Here is a 17,542-nt window from a genome sequence, read left to right as displayed (position 1 = left end):
TTACTAGAAAGCGATGTGCAGCCACATACACAGACATTAACCTTAATCAAGTGTCCTGATAATGAATATACATTACCTCCAGCCTGGACGTCATGTGTATTCAGAATCCTGACACTTCTGAATCTTTTCTGTGAGATTTCCAGCAAGGGAAACGAAATCTCGTTTACCTCGTAATCTCGCGAGATTACGCGTGGCTTGCTGGAATCTCACAGAAAAGATTCAGAAGTGTCAGGATTCTGAATACACATGACGTCCAGGCTGAATGGAGAGGAGTGTATGACGCTGACTGGTCACTGATTGGTCAGCGTCATACGCTCTGTACAACACCCACTTGGTCGAAAGTAAAAACACGCCCACTTGGGCATTAAGAAACTCATTAGCATAAAGCTAAAAATCACTAATAAAGTGGTTTAAAATAGATCGTTTTTCTAAATAAAAAGCACTGCCGTCACCTACATTACAGCGCCGATCTCCTTATATAGGAGATAGGGCACTTATAATGTGGTGACAGAGCCTCTTTAAGGACCTTAAATGCACTGCTATACACAATAATTATTTAGGATGTAGTCTGAAGTTTAAATTTTATGTGATTTCTTCCTGGATTTTCGTATTTTAGTTCTGTGCACGCTTCATTTAGTTCTTTTCAGATTCCTTTGCTCTTCAATTGCTGGAATAGCGTTGCATGCTGCACTATTCTTTCCAACCCCCCAAAAAAAGCAGACAACTGGCTGTCAAAATGTTGCAAAACGAAGCCGAACAGATCCATCAGTGTGAACAGCGCCTTAGACTATGTTACGCTGTGTACACGCACTTTTCTTCCTGTGTTCGTGGTATATGTCAGAAAATGCCCCCAACATATATCCTGAACTTTTCTATAGAGTATAATGGGCTGCCTTATGTCAAAAAGAGTATACTTTTGGCCAATACTATATGGACACCTCTTAATCATTGAATTCAGGTGTTTCATTCAGTCCCATTGCACCAGGTGTATAAAATCTAGCACCTAGCCATGCAGTCTGCCTTTATAAACATTTGTGAAAGAATGGGTCGTACTAGAGAACTCAGTGACTAAGGCCCCATGCACAGGACCGTAAAAAATCTCCTTAATTGCGGACCGTAATATGGTCCGCAATTACGGACCCGTTCCGTTCTATTGGGCGCAGGCACCTTTCCGTATTGCTACCTATTGGTGTCCATGCCGTGGAACCGTGCCGGGAATTATAGAGCATGTCCTACTTTTCGTATTTTATGGGCTGTGCTCCCGTACTTTGTATGGGAGCATGGCCCGAAAATGCGGTCGGCGTCCAGCTATGCCCGCAATCGCGGGCACGGCCATGTGCATGAGGCCTAAGAGTATGGTCCTGTAATAGGATGTCACTGTTGCAACAAGTGAGTTAGGGATATTTCTTCCCTCCTAGATATTCCACGATCAACTGTGAGTGGTATTATTTCAAAGTGCAACCACTGCAACTCCGCCACAATGTGTCAGACCACATAAACTTACAGAGCAGGGTCGCCGAGTGCATAGACGCTAATTCTCTGCTGACTCAATAACTGTTCCAAATCTCCTCTGGCGTTAACATCCGCACAAAAACTGTGTCGGATGGAGTGGTGTAAAGCACGCCGCCACTGGACTCTGGAGCAGTGGAAACGTGTTCTGTGGAGTGATTAATCACCCATCTCTATCTGGCAGTCTGATGGACGAGTCTGGGTTTGGTGAATGCCAGAAGAATGTTACCTGCCTGACTGCATTGTGCCAACTGTAATGTTTGGTGGAGGACGGATAATGCTATGTGGTTGTTTTTCAGGGGTTGGCCTAGGCCCCTTAGTTTCATTGAAAGGAAATCTTAATGCTTCTCAAGACATTTTGGACAATTGTATGCTACTAGCTTTGTGGGATCAGTTTGGGGAAGACCTTTTTCTGTTCCAGAATACCTTCCCATAGTGCACAAAGAAATGTTCATAAAGGCATGGTTGGGTGAGTTTGATGTGGAACAACTGGAATGCCCTCAAAGAGCCCTGACCACAACACCATCCAACACTTTTGGGATGAACAAGATCAGAGATTGTGAGACTGGCCGCCTCATCGAACATCAGTGTCAGACCTCACACATGCTCTTCTGGATGAATGGTCAAAAGTTCCCACATACACGTGCCAAGGTCTTGTAGAATGCCTTTTCACAAAAGTGGAAACTGTTTTAGCTGCAAAGGGGGGACCAACTCCATATTAATGCCTATGGATTTAGAACGGGATATCATGAAAGCTCTTGTAGGTGAAATGTGTAGGTGCCCCAATACTTTTAACCATGTTACGTATGTTTGCGTGGTATGCCTCGACATAATTTTTTTTTTGTGTGTAGGAATGTTTTTTTTTCCCCAATGGGTTTCATGTAATGTAGTCATAAATAAGTCACACTTTTGTGGAACAATCCTAATTTTTAGATCTCACAGTTAGTTGGATCATGCCTGTGTGTGTATTTTAGATAATGACATATCTGTGCAAAATATAACCTACCAGGATCAAGATGCTGTCACACTTGCAGCCGAAGGACACAGGTTTAAATGTATGAAGCTGAGGCTTGTTGTGTTTATGTTCATATGTCGCCCTTGCTGAGGCTTCTTTCACACTAGCGTTAGTATACGTTTACCTCTCTTCCGTTAGAGGAGGGGAATCGAAAGATTAAACAGAAAGCAACGGTTCCATTAGAATTACCATTGATTTCGATGGTAATTCTTTTGTTTCAGTTGCTTTCCGTTTGTCTCCGTTCGCTAGGTTTCCGTTTTTTTTGACGAAAGCAAAAGGGCAGTCTGCAGAATTTTTGTTTCCGTGAAAAAAAGCAACTGAAACAGAAGAATTACCATTGAAATAAATGGTAATTCTAACGGAACCATTGCTTTCTTTCGATCCTCTCCTCCTCAGACGGAAGAGAGGTAAACTTATAGTAACGGTAGTCTGAAAGAAGCCTTATGTGACTAAAATAATAACTTTAAAATGTAAACACCAAAAATTAGCAAGTACACTTTCCTTAACCCCTTCCCGCTCCTTGCCGTACTATTACGTCATGGCAGCTGTATCGTTCGCGCTCCATGCCGTAATAGTACGTCTCGGGAGTAAGGGCCGTTTCGGCCGTCCTCCCGACACATACAGGAGCTGTGACGCTGCTGTCTTGTTCAGCAGCTGTCACAGCTCCTACAGCGGGGACCGATCGCTGTGTCCCCGCTGATTAACCCCTTAAAAGCCGCGTTCTATAGAGATCGCGGCTTTTTAGGGGTTAAGCTGCCATCGCCGGCCTGCTACGCGATAGCGGCCGGCGATGGTGACTATGGCAACCGGACACCAAACAATGGCGTCCGGCTATGCCATAGACGGAAGCCTAGTGGGTCCTGACAACGTCAGGACCCACTATGCTTGCTGTCAGTGAGTAGCTGACAGTTCTAATACATTGCACTACGCATGTAGTGCAGTGTATTAGAATAGCGATCAGGGCCTCCTGCCCTCATGTCCCCTAGTGGGACAAAGTAATAAAGTAAAAAAAAAGTTAAAAAAAGATGTGTAAAAATAAGAAAATAAAAGATTTAAAAGTATTAAAAGTAAAAATCCCCCTTTTTCCCTTATCAGTCCTTTATTATTAATAAAAATATATAAACAAACAAATAAACTATACATAATTGGTATCGCCGCGTCCGTAACGGCCTGAACTACAAAATTATTTCATTATTTATCCCGCACGGTGAACGCCGGAAAATAAAATAATAATAAACCGAACCACAATCACAATTGTTTGGTCACTTCACCTCCCAAAAAAATGGAATAAAAAGAGATCAAAAAGTCGCATGTACCTAAAAATGGTCCTGATCGAAACTACAGTTCGTTACGCAAAAAATAAGTCCTCGCCCGGCTTTATTGATTGAAAAATAAAAACGTTCTGGCTCTTAGAATAAGGTAACACAAAAAGTAAATGATTGTTTACAAAACGTATTTTATTGTGCAAACGCCATAAGACATAAAAAAAACTATAAACATCTGGTATCGCCGTAATCGTATCGCCCCGCAGAATAAAGTGAATATGTCATTTATAGCGCACGGTGAACGCTGTAAAAAAAAACGAAAAAAAAAACAATCGTACAATTGCTGTTTTTTAGTCACCACGCCACCTAAAAATAGAATAAAAACTGATCAAAAAGCCGCATGCACCCCAAGAAAACTGCAATGGATTCCTCAAGGGGTCTAGTTTCCAAATTGGGGTCACTTTTGGGGGGTTCCCAATGTTTTGGCACCACAAGACCTCTTCAAACCGGACATGGTGCCTAATAAAAAAGAGGCTTCAAAATCCACTAGGTGCTCCTTTGCTTCGGAGGCCGGCGCTTCAGTCCATTACCGCCCGAGGGCCACATGTGGGATATTTCTCAAAACTGCAGAATCTGGGCAATACGTATTGAGTTGCGTTTCTCTGATAAATCCTTTTGTGTTATAAAAAAAATGGTATAAAGAGGATTTTCTGACAAAAAAAAATGTAAATTTCACCTCTACTTTGCTCTAAATTTTTGTGAAACACCTAAAGTGTTCATAAACTTTCTAAATGCTGTTGTGAATACTTTGAGGGGTCTAGTTTCTAAAATGGGGTGTTTGATAGGGTTTCTAATATATGGGCCCCTCAAAGCAACTTCAGAACTGAACTGGAACCTAAAAAAATAAATAAATGAGGCAATACTTCGCTTCTTACATTATACTGATAATGAGCCGTGCCCACCCCGAGATGACCCCAGTTTTGACCGTTTGTATAAACGGAGACCCCTATTAGACCGTTCCAGTGCCCGGTTTTCCCAAGCATACACCCCCGAGAAGTGTATTTCTATTGATGAGTCCCTGGTACATTTTAAAGGGAGGGTTCAATTCCGCGAGTACCTGCCGGGTAAGAGGGCAAGGTATGGCGTGAAGATGTATAAGCTGCGAGAGTGCATCAGGGTATACCTACAGGTTTAGGATATATGAAGGAAAGGCCACCCCCAAACCAGACTGCATCCTGGACTACAATAGGTACATGGGAGGGATGGCCTTGTAAGATCAAGCCCTGAAGCCCTACAGCGCCATGCGGTGTGGTATAAGAAGCTGGCCGGGCACATCATACAGATGGCATTGTACAATGCGTACATTCTACGTCGATGTGCAGGCCAGACTGGAACTTTCCTGGAATTTCAAGAGGTGATTATCAAGAACCTAATCTTTAGGGACCAAGAAGGGGGGGGGCACCCAGTACTTCTGGAAGCGAGCCCACACGCATCGTACCAGGGCAACACTTTCCAGGAGAAGTTCCCCAAACTGGCAAGAAGGGAAAAAGTCAAAAGAGGTGCAAAGTCTGCTATAAGAGGGCGATAATGGATGACACAATATATCAATGTGACACGTGTCCCGAATAACCAGAGCTCTGTATGAAAGTGTTTTAAAATTTATCATACATCCCTTGGTTTATAATTTACCCCAATTTTACTTACCCTGATGCACTCCACACAGCTTATCCCTCCTCATCTTTCCCCTCTGAGCCCTGCTGTGTGCCCAGGCAGCTGATAACTGCCACATTGAGGGTATTGCCATACCCGGGAGAACCCACATTACAGTTTATGGGGTGTAGTTCTCCGGTCAAAATGCTCACTACACCTCTAGATGAATGCCTTAAGGGTGTAGTTTTTAAAACGGGGTCACTTCTTGCGGGTTTCAACTGTACTGGTACCTCAGGGGCTTCTGCATACATGACTTCGCACTAGAAAATCCCCAGTAGGCCAAATGGTGGTCCTTTCCTTCTGAGCCCTCCCATGGGCCCAAACGGCAGTTTATCACAACAAATGGGGTATTGCGGCACTCAGAACAAATTGCGCAACAGAATGGGGTATTTTGTTTCTTGTGAAAATAAGAAATTTTCAGCCAAAACTACATATTATTTGAAAAAAATAATTTTGTTTTCATTCCCAGCCCAATTCAAATAAGTTCTGTGAAAAAACTATGGGGTCAAAATGGTCACAACACCCATAAATGAATTCCTTGAGGGGTGTAGTTTCCAAAATGGGGTGGGTTTCTATTGCTTTGATACCTCTGGGGCTCTGCAAATGCGACATGGCACCCGAAAACCAATCCAGCAAAATCTGTACTCCAAAGAACACACAGCGCTCCTTTCCTTCTGAGCCCTCCCATGGGCCCAAACGGCAGTTTATCACCACAAATGGGGTATTGCCGCACTCAGGACAAATTGGGCAACAAAATGGAGTATTTTATTTCTTGTCAAAATAAGAATTTTTGAGCTAAAATGACATATTATTGGAAAAAATATATATTTTTTTAATTCCCAGCCCAATTCAAATAAGTTCTGTGAAGAAACTATGGAGTCTAAATGGTCACATTACCCATAAATGAATTCTTTGAGGGGTGTAGTTTCCAAAATGGGGTCACTTCTGGTGGGTTTCCATTGCTTTGATACCTCTGGGGCTCTGCAAATGCGACATGGCACCCAAAAACCAAACCAGCAAAATCTGTACTCCAAAGAACACACAGCGCTCCTTCCCTTCTGAGGCCTCCCATGGGCCCAAACAGCAGTTTATTGCCACAAATGGGGTATTGATGCACTCAGGAGAAATTGGGCAACAAAATTGAGTATTTTGTTCCCTGTGAAAATAAGAAATTTTGGTAAAAAATTACATCTTATTGGAAAAAATGTCATTTTTTTAATGTCACAGCCCAATTGAAATAGGTGCTGTGAAAAAACTGTGTGGTCAAAATGCTAACAACAACCATAAATGAATTCCTTGAGGGGTGTAGTTTCCAAAATGGGGTCACTTTTGGTGGGTTTCCATTGCTTTGATACCTCTGAGGCTCTGCAAATGTGACATGGCACCTGAAAACCAATCCAACAAAATCTGGACTCCAACAAACATATAGCGCTCCTTTCCTTCTGAGCCCTCCCATGGGCCCAAACGGCAGTTTATCACCACAAATGGGGTATTGCCACACTAAGGACAAATTGGGCAACAAAATGGGGTATTTTGTTCCCTGTGAAAATAAGAAATTTTGATCACAAATGACATTTTATTGGAAAAAATGAAATTTTTTTCATTTCAGAGCCCAATTCAAATACGTGCTGTGAAAAAACTGTGCGGTCAAAATGGTAACAACAACCCTAAATGAATTCCTTGAGGGGTGTAGTTTCCAAAATGGGGTCACTATTGGGGGATTCCTACTGTTTTGACACCTTAACACCTCTTCAAACCTGGCATGCTGCCTAAAATATATTCTAATAAAAAAGAGGACTCAAAATGCACTAGGTGCTTCTTTGCTTCTAGGGCTTGTGTTTTAGTCCACGAGCGCAGTAGGGCCACATGTGGGACATTTCTAAAAACTGCAGAATCTGGACAATACATATTTAGTAGTGTTTCTCTGGTAAAACCTTCTGTGTTACAGAAAAAAAAAAGAATAAAATTGAAATTCAGCAAGAAAAATGAAATTTGCAAATTTCACCTCCACTTTGCTTTAATTCCTGTGAAATGCCTGAAGGGTTAAAAAACTTTCTAAATGCTGTTTTTAATACTTTGAGGGGTCTAGTTTTTAAAATGGGGTGTTTTATCAGAGTTTCTAATACATAGGCCCCACAAAGCCACTTCAGAACTCAAGAGGTACCTTAAAAAAAAGGCTTTTGAAATTTTCTTAAAAATATGAGAAATTGCTGTTTATGTTCTAAGCCTTGTAACGTCCAAGAAAAATAAAAGAATGTTCAAAAAACGATGCCAATCTAAAGTAGACATATGGGAAATGTGAACTAGTAACTATTTTGGGTGGTATAACCGTCTGTTTTACAAGCAGATGCATTTAAATTCTGAAAAATGCAATTTTTTCAAAATTTTCTCTACATTTTGCAATTTTTCACCAATAAACACTGAATATATCGACCAAATTTTACCACGAACATGAAGCCCAATGTGTCACGAGAAAACAATCTCAGAATCGCTTAGATAGGTTTAAGCATTCCGACGTTATTACCACATAAAGTGAAATATGTCAGATTTGAAAAATGGGCTCTGAGCCTTAAGGCCAAAACTAGGCTGCGTCCTTAAGGGGTTAAAGGCTATTTCAACTTTTGATGGGCTTATATAAACAGGTTAGTCAGTGTGTTTGGTGTAACTTTATAATTACTCTTTATTAAAAATTAGTTTTACTTCCTTAGATACAACTGCTATGTATCCTGTATACAGAGCAGCTGTATGTAATGCTAAATCATGTTCCCTTTCGGATCTGTGGGACTGACGGATTTAGTGTCAGCGAGTCCTGCGTGTCTGACACGCAGGATCCTCCTGTAATCGATCTCATCTAAGTTCATAACTTAGATGTGAACGATTACAGGTGGATCCTTCGTGTCAGAAACACGCAGGATCTGCTGGCACTGAACCCGTCGGGTCTATGGGATTGATGGATTCAGGTCAAAACGAAAAATACAGCTGCTCTGAGTACACAACAGCTGTATTTTCAAAAGTAAAACAAATTTTTAATAAAGACTAATTATAAAGTTGCACCAAACACACTGACTGTACTGTCTATTAAAAAAAAATGCCAATCTAAGGTGTACACAGCCTTTAACCCCTTCCCCCTGCTGGCATTCTGGGCCCTAATGTCCAAGCCATTTTTTAGATTTTTCCATTGTCACATTCGAAGAGCTGTAACTTTTTTATTTTTGCGTCGGCATAGCTGTATAAGGTCTTGTTTTTTGCGGGACGACATGCAGTTTTTATTGGTACCATTTGAGAGTAGATGCGACTTTTTGATCACTTTCTATCACATTTTTTTAAAGTCAGGATTAACAGAAAACAGCAATTTTTCCATTGTTTTTTATTTTATTTTTTACGACGTTCACCGTGCGGGTTAAATAATGTAACAGCTTTATAGTCGGGGTCGTTACGGACGCGGCGATACCAAATATGTGTAACTTTTTTGCTTTATTGTAGTTTTTTTTAATAGTAAAGCATTTTGTAAGGGGAAAAGCTGGGTTTTTCATTTTTTTTTTTTTCACTTTTTTTTTTTATTAACTTTGTTAAACTTTTTTTACTTTTTTACTAGTCCCACTAGGGGACTTCCCTATCTTCCGATCGCTATTATAATACACTGCAATACTTTTGTATTGCAGTGTATTACTGCCTGTCCGTTTAAAACGGACAGGCATCTGCTAGGTCATGCCTGCGGCATGATCTAGCAGGCATTCGCTGCAGGCAGACCTGGGGGTCTTTATTAGACCCCCGGCTGCCATAGAAGACACAGACACTCGGCGATTTTATCGCCGGGTGTCAGTGAGATGAGAGGGAGCTCCCTCCCTCTCTGCAAAACCATTCAGATGCGGTGCTCGCTATTGTGCACCGCATCTGAAGGGTTAAACGGGTGAGATCGATACTAATATCGATCTCACCCGGCAGAGCAGGGACGCCCCCAGCCCTCAGCTGCTTCTGGCAGCTGAGAGCAGGGAGATTTCACGGCTCCCTGCTCTGTTTACTTTATTCTAATGCAGCGACGTAGTTTGGCGGCGCTCTAGAATAAAGCCCACTAATGACCGCCGTAAAAAGACGTATCGGCGGTCATTAAGGGGTTAAAGGTGGGCTCTCACCAGGTCAGGCTCCTTTAAAAAGAGTATCTATTAGATGCTCGGATTGTGTTTATAAGAGGAACGGAGTGAGGCTCCAGATTGCAGGAGTGCTGCATTGAGAGGAGAGAGAATAAAAACCAGCCCTTTTTAGATGATCCAATCTAAATCCGACTACTGGTCATTTATGACGGATCAAAATTGTGACCGCTTTCCAGTGATCTGTTAACCTATAATTGGAGAACAATTAGAAAAACTGCTGAAAATGGCTCTGTTGGCTGCCATTTGTCTCATGTCTAATACTGGTCTCTGAAGTTATCATTCGATAATTCAGTTGGTGCTTGACCTGTGCCTCATTTCTGTGCAGCATCCATTAAAGTGCACTGGTTGGATACCCAGTGACCGAAACACTTTTGTTGGACAAATTAATATTCGCGAGAGCCAAGGTGATTTTCTGACTGTGAATGGGTTTCTCAGCGATGAATCAATAGGTTACATTCTCATGAAAACAGGTTAGGTACACAAAGTGGCAGGCTAATGTTTAAGCAGGGTACTGGTGATATTTACTGTTTCCCTGGACGGTAATATCCAAGTTCAAGAAAGACAGGAGCAAATCAATGTTAAGGCAAATAGTGGCACAGTGTTTGATACTTGTCTCGTTTCTTGATCCTCTTGTGCAGCATATCGTCTTTATTCATAGCACAAGGAAATTCCATTATTCTTTTATTAGCACTTTTAATGGCACGTGGCCATTATCTTCTCCTGCTGCCTCCGATGTTCATATCCTTTGTGGCATTATATCAAAGTGTCCTCAAATGATTTTGGCTTTACTTGTGAAGACTTACACACTCCTTTACAAATTAGTTATTAAGCAATGTAGAATAGAATATGACTGCAGATATATCCCTTTTGATGTTTGTTTTAGAGCCTTTTAATAAATTATTATAAGTTGTCTGGCTTACAAGCGACGTTTGCAGCTGCCATGAAGTATTATCTTGGCCTGTTTTTACGCGCACATGGTGCCTGCCTCTGAAATTTTGCAGGTGAGCTACGAAGTCTTATCTCAAAGGTTAATTGTATTTTTGTTTGTCATCTTTGATTTTCTTTTAAGTTGAAGAGTATGGTATTTATAGCTAGTAATAAACTTATCATAGTCTACAGCTGCCAAAATATTAAAGTGGTTGAGTATTTTTGGGGCATGAAATTGAAAAATTAATGAGGAGCCGGTAGAGTTATAAAACGTACACAACTACATTAAATGGGTTTGCCCATCAGGGACATTTATGGCATAGCCACAGGTTATGCCATAAATGGCAGAAATATGCGGGTCCCACTTCAGGGACCCGCACCATCTCTATGACGGGGCCTCCTAATTCCCGTTCTGCCTTTCTTGGTTCCCACTGCCTCCCAGGTCACTTTCTGATTACATGGTCGGAAATTACTAAAACAGCGCAGCTCGCTAAGCTACGCTGTTTCCTTAACCGCCATTCACTTCTATGGGAGTTAGGAAACCAGCGAAGCTCAGCTTGTATTTTAGGCTTCGTTCACATCTGCATCAGGGCTCCGTTCCATCTGAGCTTTCCGTCGGAACGGAGCGCTGACTGACACAAACTTCAACCAAAGGTTTCCGTTTCCATCACCATTGATCTCAATGGTCACGGATCCAGTGCCAATGGTTTCCGTTTGTCTTCGTTGTGCAAGGGTTCCGTCATTTTGACGGGATGAATACCGTAGTAGACTAACAACTGAACGCTTGCACAAACTGAAACCATTGGCACCGGATCTGTCACCATTGAAATCAATGGTGATGGAAACGGAAACCTTTGGTTTCAGTTTGTGTCAGTCAGGGCTCCGTTCCGATGGAAAGCTCCGTCGGAACGGGGCCCTGATGCAGATGTGAACGAAGCCTAAGGAAGTTATGTAGGGGAAAATGTCAGCATGTCATCCAGTGTCTTCTCTGCATCTGTTCAGACTATATTCACACGACAGTGGAAAAAAAATGGCCATTAAAAATGGATCAACGCCGTTTTTCATGGCCATTTTGCATCAGTGTGTCTCCAAATTTTCATCCATTTCCAGTCTGTCTGTCCGTTTTTAATGGCCGTTTGCCATCCGTTTTTCATGGCCGTTAAAAAAAAAAACAACTGATGGATTTAATTTGTTGGTTTCATTGTCCAAACCCCCTGAAAACACCACTGTGCCCATGTAGATAGTGCTGCAATGACCCTGTAGATAGTGCCACAGTGCCCACATAAAGTGATAGTGCCCACATATAAAGTGCCAGTGCCCTCATAGTACAACAGTGCCCATGTAGATAGCACAACAGTGTCACCTGTAGATAGTCACACCCCCATATAGTGCCACAATGCCCATGAAGATAGGGCCACACCCCTTTAGATAGCACCAACCCCTCTTTGTAGATAGGGCCAACCCCCCTTTGTAGATAGCGCCAACCCCCCTTTGTAGATAGCGCCAACCCCCCTTTGTAGATAGCGCCACCCCCACTGTAGATAGCACCCCCTATTGTAGAAAGAACCCCCCATAAATGACGCCCCTGTAGATAGCACCCCCCATGTAGATAGCACCCCCCATGTAGATAGCACCCCTACATGTGGATAGCACCCCCCACGTAGATAGCAGCACCCCTGTAGATAGCGGCACTGTAGCTCCCCGTAGGAGCGGAATCCCTCTGGCCGAGGATTTCACTCCTAGAGAGAGCCCCTGATGTCTCTGTCCATATATGGACAGTGACGCCATGGGCTTCTCCAGTAGCGTAATCCCCTGGCCAGGGTTTCCGCTCTGGCAGGGGATTCCAGAGGTAGTCACTGATGTCACTGTCCATATATGGACAGTAACGGGGCTTCTACTGTAGTGGAATCACTGGGCCAGAGCTTTGGCGGGGGGTTCCGCAATGGCAGTGGATTCCAGAGATAGCCACTAACCTCACTGTACATATATCGACAGTAACGCCAGGGGCTTCTCCAGTAGCAGAAACCCCTGGCCAGAGTGTCAGCCGGGGATTAGGCTCCTTCAAGGAGCTACAGTGGCGCTATCTGGAGGTGGGGGGGAGTGCCATCTTACAGGGGTGCCGCTATCTACAGGGGGGTCAGAGGGAGACCGGAGTCCCCGGCCAGAGAAAGCCTGACATCACTGTCCATATAGGGATAGAAACGTCAAGAGCTTTCCCGGACTCAACGTTCAAAGTAGCACTGTGTGCGGGGAATCCTCTGCCATGATCAGTTTTCCCTGGCTGTTGCAAGTATTGATTCATAAAAAACGGCTGGTTAAATCTATTCCATTGACTTCTATGGGAGCCATGGGGCCAGTTTTCACGGGCCGTTAAAAAAAAACAAAAAAACACGGCCGTGTGAATACACCCATAGAATTCTATTGTTCTGAAAACTGACGTTTTTCACTGTGTTGTGAATGTAGCCTAAAGTCTTGCATTCTTGGCATCTAAGTACTTTATTCAACACTGCTTTGTCAATCTAACATTTCATCTTCCTTGGATAAAATGGATATCAATAATAATTGTGTTATGGTAATAACGGTATTGATGTATGCATGTTGTCTACAGAGCTCTTTGAAGATAACAATATAAGCATATGCTTATTAGATTAGGAAACAAAAATGAGTAATTTGTTTTAATTAGTTGAAAATATAATTACTTGTGGGATGGTTAGACACACGGGTAAAAATGTCTAATAAGGAATTTGAATGTGGAAAGAGATGCTTTCCCAGTAAACCTTGTATTGGTGTACGTTGTAAACCGCTAACTGGAATAGGATGAGTATAGTTCTATTTTAGAAAGCTCGAAACCCCTAAATCCTCACACAACATCTGATTTCCCTTTGAGCAGGTGCGAGATATTAAGGTGGTGAAACTTGAAAGATAATTGTAGGATACAAATCTTTCTGAATTTATCAGCTATTTGACAAATTACTAACCAACATGTAGCATTTCGTGTTAAAGAGGCTCTGCCACCACATTAGAAGTGCCCTATCTCCCACATAATGTGATCGGCGCTGTAATGTAGATAACACTTTTTTTATTTTGAAAAACGATCATTTTTGAGGAAGTTATGAGCAATTTTAGATTTATGCTAATTACTTTCTTAATGCCCAACTGGGCGGTTTTTAACTTTTGACCAAGTGGGCGTTGTAAAGAGGAGTGTATGATGCTGACCAATCAGCGTCATACACTTCTCTCCATTCATACTCAGCACAGCGTGATCTAGCGAGATCATGCTGTGCTGTCACATACACCCACATTAACTTTACTGAAGTGCCTTGACAGTGAATAGACATCACCTCCAGCCAGGACGCGATGTCTATTCACAATCCCGACACTTCGGTAATGTTTGTGTGGGACTTAATTGCTGCACAGCTTGATCTCGCGAGATCACGCTACTGCTATCATTTATAGCGTGATCTCGCGAGATCATGCTGTTCAGCAATTAAGTCCCACACAAACTTTACCGAAGTGTCAGGATTGCAGAGGTAGCAACCCAGTGGTCCAAAAGCACCCATGCTAACAGACCGTGCCAAGCCTCCTGGGCTCTGGGCCACGTCCCCCCACAAGTGCAGCACTACAGCAACAGACACCACCATACAGCACCACAACATGTGAACAGATGGAATGAGCTCACCTTGCCATGCGCCCCCAGTGGCCAACTGAGAGCACAAGCAAGAGCAGGAACACTTATGAGGTCATTCCTGAATTAAAATCGTCTGGGTATTTTTTCAAATGCGTGGAGTGCTGGTACCAAGTAAAACAAAAGAAATGAGGAGGATAGACTATACAATATCAGCATTGTGAGAAACTAGACATGGACCGCACAATCCACAATATATATGTTGATCTGAGCCGCTAGGCATAATTTAGAAACATGAACGTGAGGTTCTTTGTAAACATTTTGATCAATAAGTGTTCCTGCTCTTGCTTGTGCTCTCAGTTGGCCACTGGGGGCGCATGGCAAGGTGAGCTCATTCCATCCATCTTTTCACATGTTGTGGTGCTGTATGGTGGTGTCTGTTGCTGTAGTGATGCACTTGTGGGGGGATGTGGCCCAGAGCCAAGGAGACTTGGCACGGTCTGAAGGCATGGGTGCTTTTGGGCCCCTGGGTTGCTCCCTCTGCAGGAGCGGTGCTGCGGTGGCGGTAGCCGCCATGCGGTGCGGCAACCGCTAGAGTAGGGACCCACTTTAAAGAGGTCGCCGTGAAGTGGCAAGTGGGCTTATACAGTTTGATCAAAATGTTTACAAAGAACCTCATGTTCATGTTTCTAAATTATGCCTAGCGGCTCAGATCAACGTATATATTGTGGATTGTGCGGTCCATGTCTAGTTTCTCACAATGCCAAGTTCATAACTTAGATGTGATCGATTACAGGTGGTTTTGTGATGCGCCCTATATCGCATCACAGAACTATGTCAATAAGCAATAAAGCGCATGTGGTTTTGCTACATTTGACCCGGCTGCTCAGTACAGCAATATGTGAACCCAGCCGTAATAAACTGCCCATAATTATAATTGTTTCATCAAGTTTTACTGAATAGGCTTAAGAGTGAAAACACGTGGAGTGGCAGTAGCATGCGACTGCAATCACGCCCCCATGCGGTGGCGAGTGGCCGCACAATTAACGGCAAAATTGTGCGGCCATTTGCAACCACATGTGGGTTTCGGCTGTTGCTCAATTTCCTCACCCTTACAGCTTATATGTATATATGCGTGTGTGTGTATGTGTATATATGTGTATGTGTGTATGTATATATATGTGTGTATATATATATGTGTGTGTGTATGTATATATACAGTGAAGGAAATAAGTATTTGATCCCTTGCTGATTTTGTAAGTTTGCCCACTGTCAAAGACATGAACAGTCTAGAATTTTTAGGCTAGGTTCATTTTACCAGTGAGAGATAGATTATATTAAAAAAAAAACAGAAAATCACATTGTCAAAATTATATATATTTATTTGCATTGTGCACAGAGAAATAAGTATTTGATCCCTTTGGCAAACAAGACTTAATACTTGGTGGCAAAACCCTTGTTGGCAAGCAGAGCAGTCAGACGTTTTTTGTAGTTGATGATGAGGTTTGCACACATGTTAGATGGAATTTTGGCCCACTCCTCTTTGCAGATCATCTGTAAATCATTAAGATTTCGAGGCTGTTGCTTGGCAACTCGGATCTTCAGCTCCCTCCATAAGTTTTCGATGGGATTAAGGTCTGGAGACTGGCTAGGCCACTCCATGACCTTAATGTGCTTCTTTTTGAGCCACTCCTTTGTTGCCTTGGCTGTATGTTTCGGGTCATTGTCGTGCTGGAATACCCAGCCACGAGCCATTTTTAATGTCCTGGTGGAGGGAAGGAGGTTGTCACTCAGGATTTGACGGTACATGGCTCCATCCATTCTCCCATTGATGCGGTAAAGTAGTCCTGTGCCCTTAGCAGAGAAACACCCCCAATACATAATGTTTCCACCTCCATGCTTGACAGTGGGGACGGTGTTCTTTGGGTCATAGGCAGCATTTCTCTTCCTCCAAACACGGCGAGTTGAGTTAATGCCAGAGAGCTCAATTTTAGTCTCATCTGACCACAGCACCTTCTCCCAATCACTCTCAGAATCATCCAGATGTTACATAGTTACATAGTTAGTACGGCTGAAAAAAGACACATGTCCATCAAGTTCAACCAAGGGACGGGAAAAGGGAAGGAAAAATGTCTACACATAGGAGCTAATATTTTTTTGTTCTAGGAAATTATCTAACCCTTTTTTAAAGCCATCTACTGTCCTGCTGTGACCAGCTCGTGTGGTAGGCTATTCCATAGATTCACAGTTCTCACGGTAAAGAAGGCTTGTCGCCTCTGCAGCTTGAACCTTTTTTTCTCCAGACGGAGGGAGTGCCCCCTTGTTTTTTGAGGGGGTTTTACAAGGAACAGGATTTCAACATATTTTTTGTATGTGCCATTAATATATTTATATAAGTTAATCATGTCCCCCCTTAATCATCTTTTTTCAAGGCTAAATAGGTTTTATTCTTTCAATCTTTCCTCATAACTTAAATTCTCCATGCCCCTAATTAGCTTCGTTGCTCTTCTTTGTATTTTTTCCAACTCCAGGGCATCCTTTCTATGAACTGGAGCCCAGAACTGAACTGCATATTCTAGATGAGGCCTCACTAATGCTTTGTAAAGTGGCAATATTACATCCCTGTCCCGTGAGTCCATGCCTCTTTTAATACACGACAATATCCTGCTGGCCTTTGAAGCAGCTGATTGACATTGCATGCTGTTATTGAGTTTATGATTTACAAGTACACCCAGATCCTTCTCAACAAGTGAATCCGCCAGTGTAGCTCCCCCTAGGACATATGATGCATGCAGGTTGTTGGTACCCAGATGCATAACTCTACATTTATCCACATTAAACTTCATCTGCCAAGTGGACGCCCAAACACTTAGTTTGTTTAAATCTGCCTGCAATTCATTAACATCTTCCATAGACTGAACTATATTACATAGCTTGGTGTCATCTGCAAAAATAGAAATAGTGCTATTAATCCCATCTTCTATATCATTAATAAATAAGTTGAATAATAGTGGTCCCAGCACTGAACCCTGGGGTACACCACTTATTACCGGGGACCATTCAGAGTAGGAATCATTGACCACAACTCTCTGGATACGGTCCTTGAGCCAATTCTCAATCCAATTACAAACTATATTTTCTAAACCTATAGTCCTTAATTTACCCATTAGGCGTCTATGGGGGACAGTGTCAAATGCCTTTGCAAAGTCCAAAAACACTAAATCCACAGCGGCCCCTCTGTCTAGACTTCTGCTCACCTCTTCATAAAAACAGATTAGGTTAGTTTGACAACTTCTGTCCTTAGTAAAACCGTGCTGGCTGTCACTTATAATGCTATTTA

At 42.5% G+C, this 17,542-nt stretch overlaps 1 protein-coding gene across 2 annotated transcripts in view; it reads left to right on the top strand.

The window, feature by feature from the left end:
- Positions 1-17,542, top strand: part of CDKAL1 (CDKAL1 threonylcarbamoyladenosine tRNA methylthiotransferase) — an 845,495-nt gene that overhangs the window by 660,347 nt on the left and 167,606 nt on the right. The gene's annotated exons all lie outside the window — the stretch shown is intronic.

The sequence above is a fragment of the Rhinoderma darwinii genome, chromosome 5 (assembly GCF_050947455.1).
Source record: "Rhinoderma darwinii isolate aRhiDar2 chromosome 5, aRhiDar2.hap1, whole genome shotgun sequence".
Classification (NCBI taxonomy): Eukaryota; Metazoa; Chordata; class Amphibia; order Anura; family Rhinodermatidae; genus Rhinoderma; species Rhinoderma darwinii.
The sequence above is the reverse complement of the archived record's forward strand: the minus strand, read 5'-3'. Positions and strand labels throughout refer to the sequence as shown.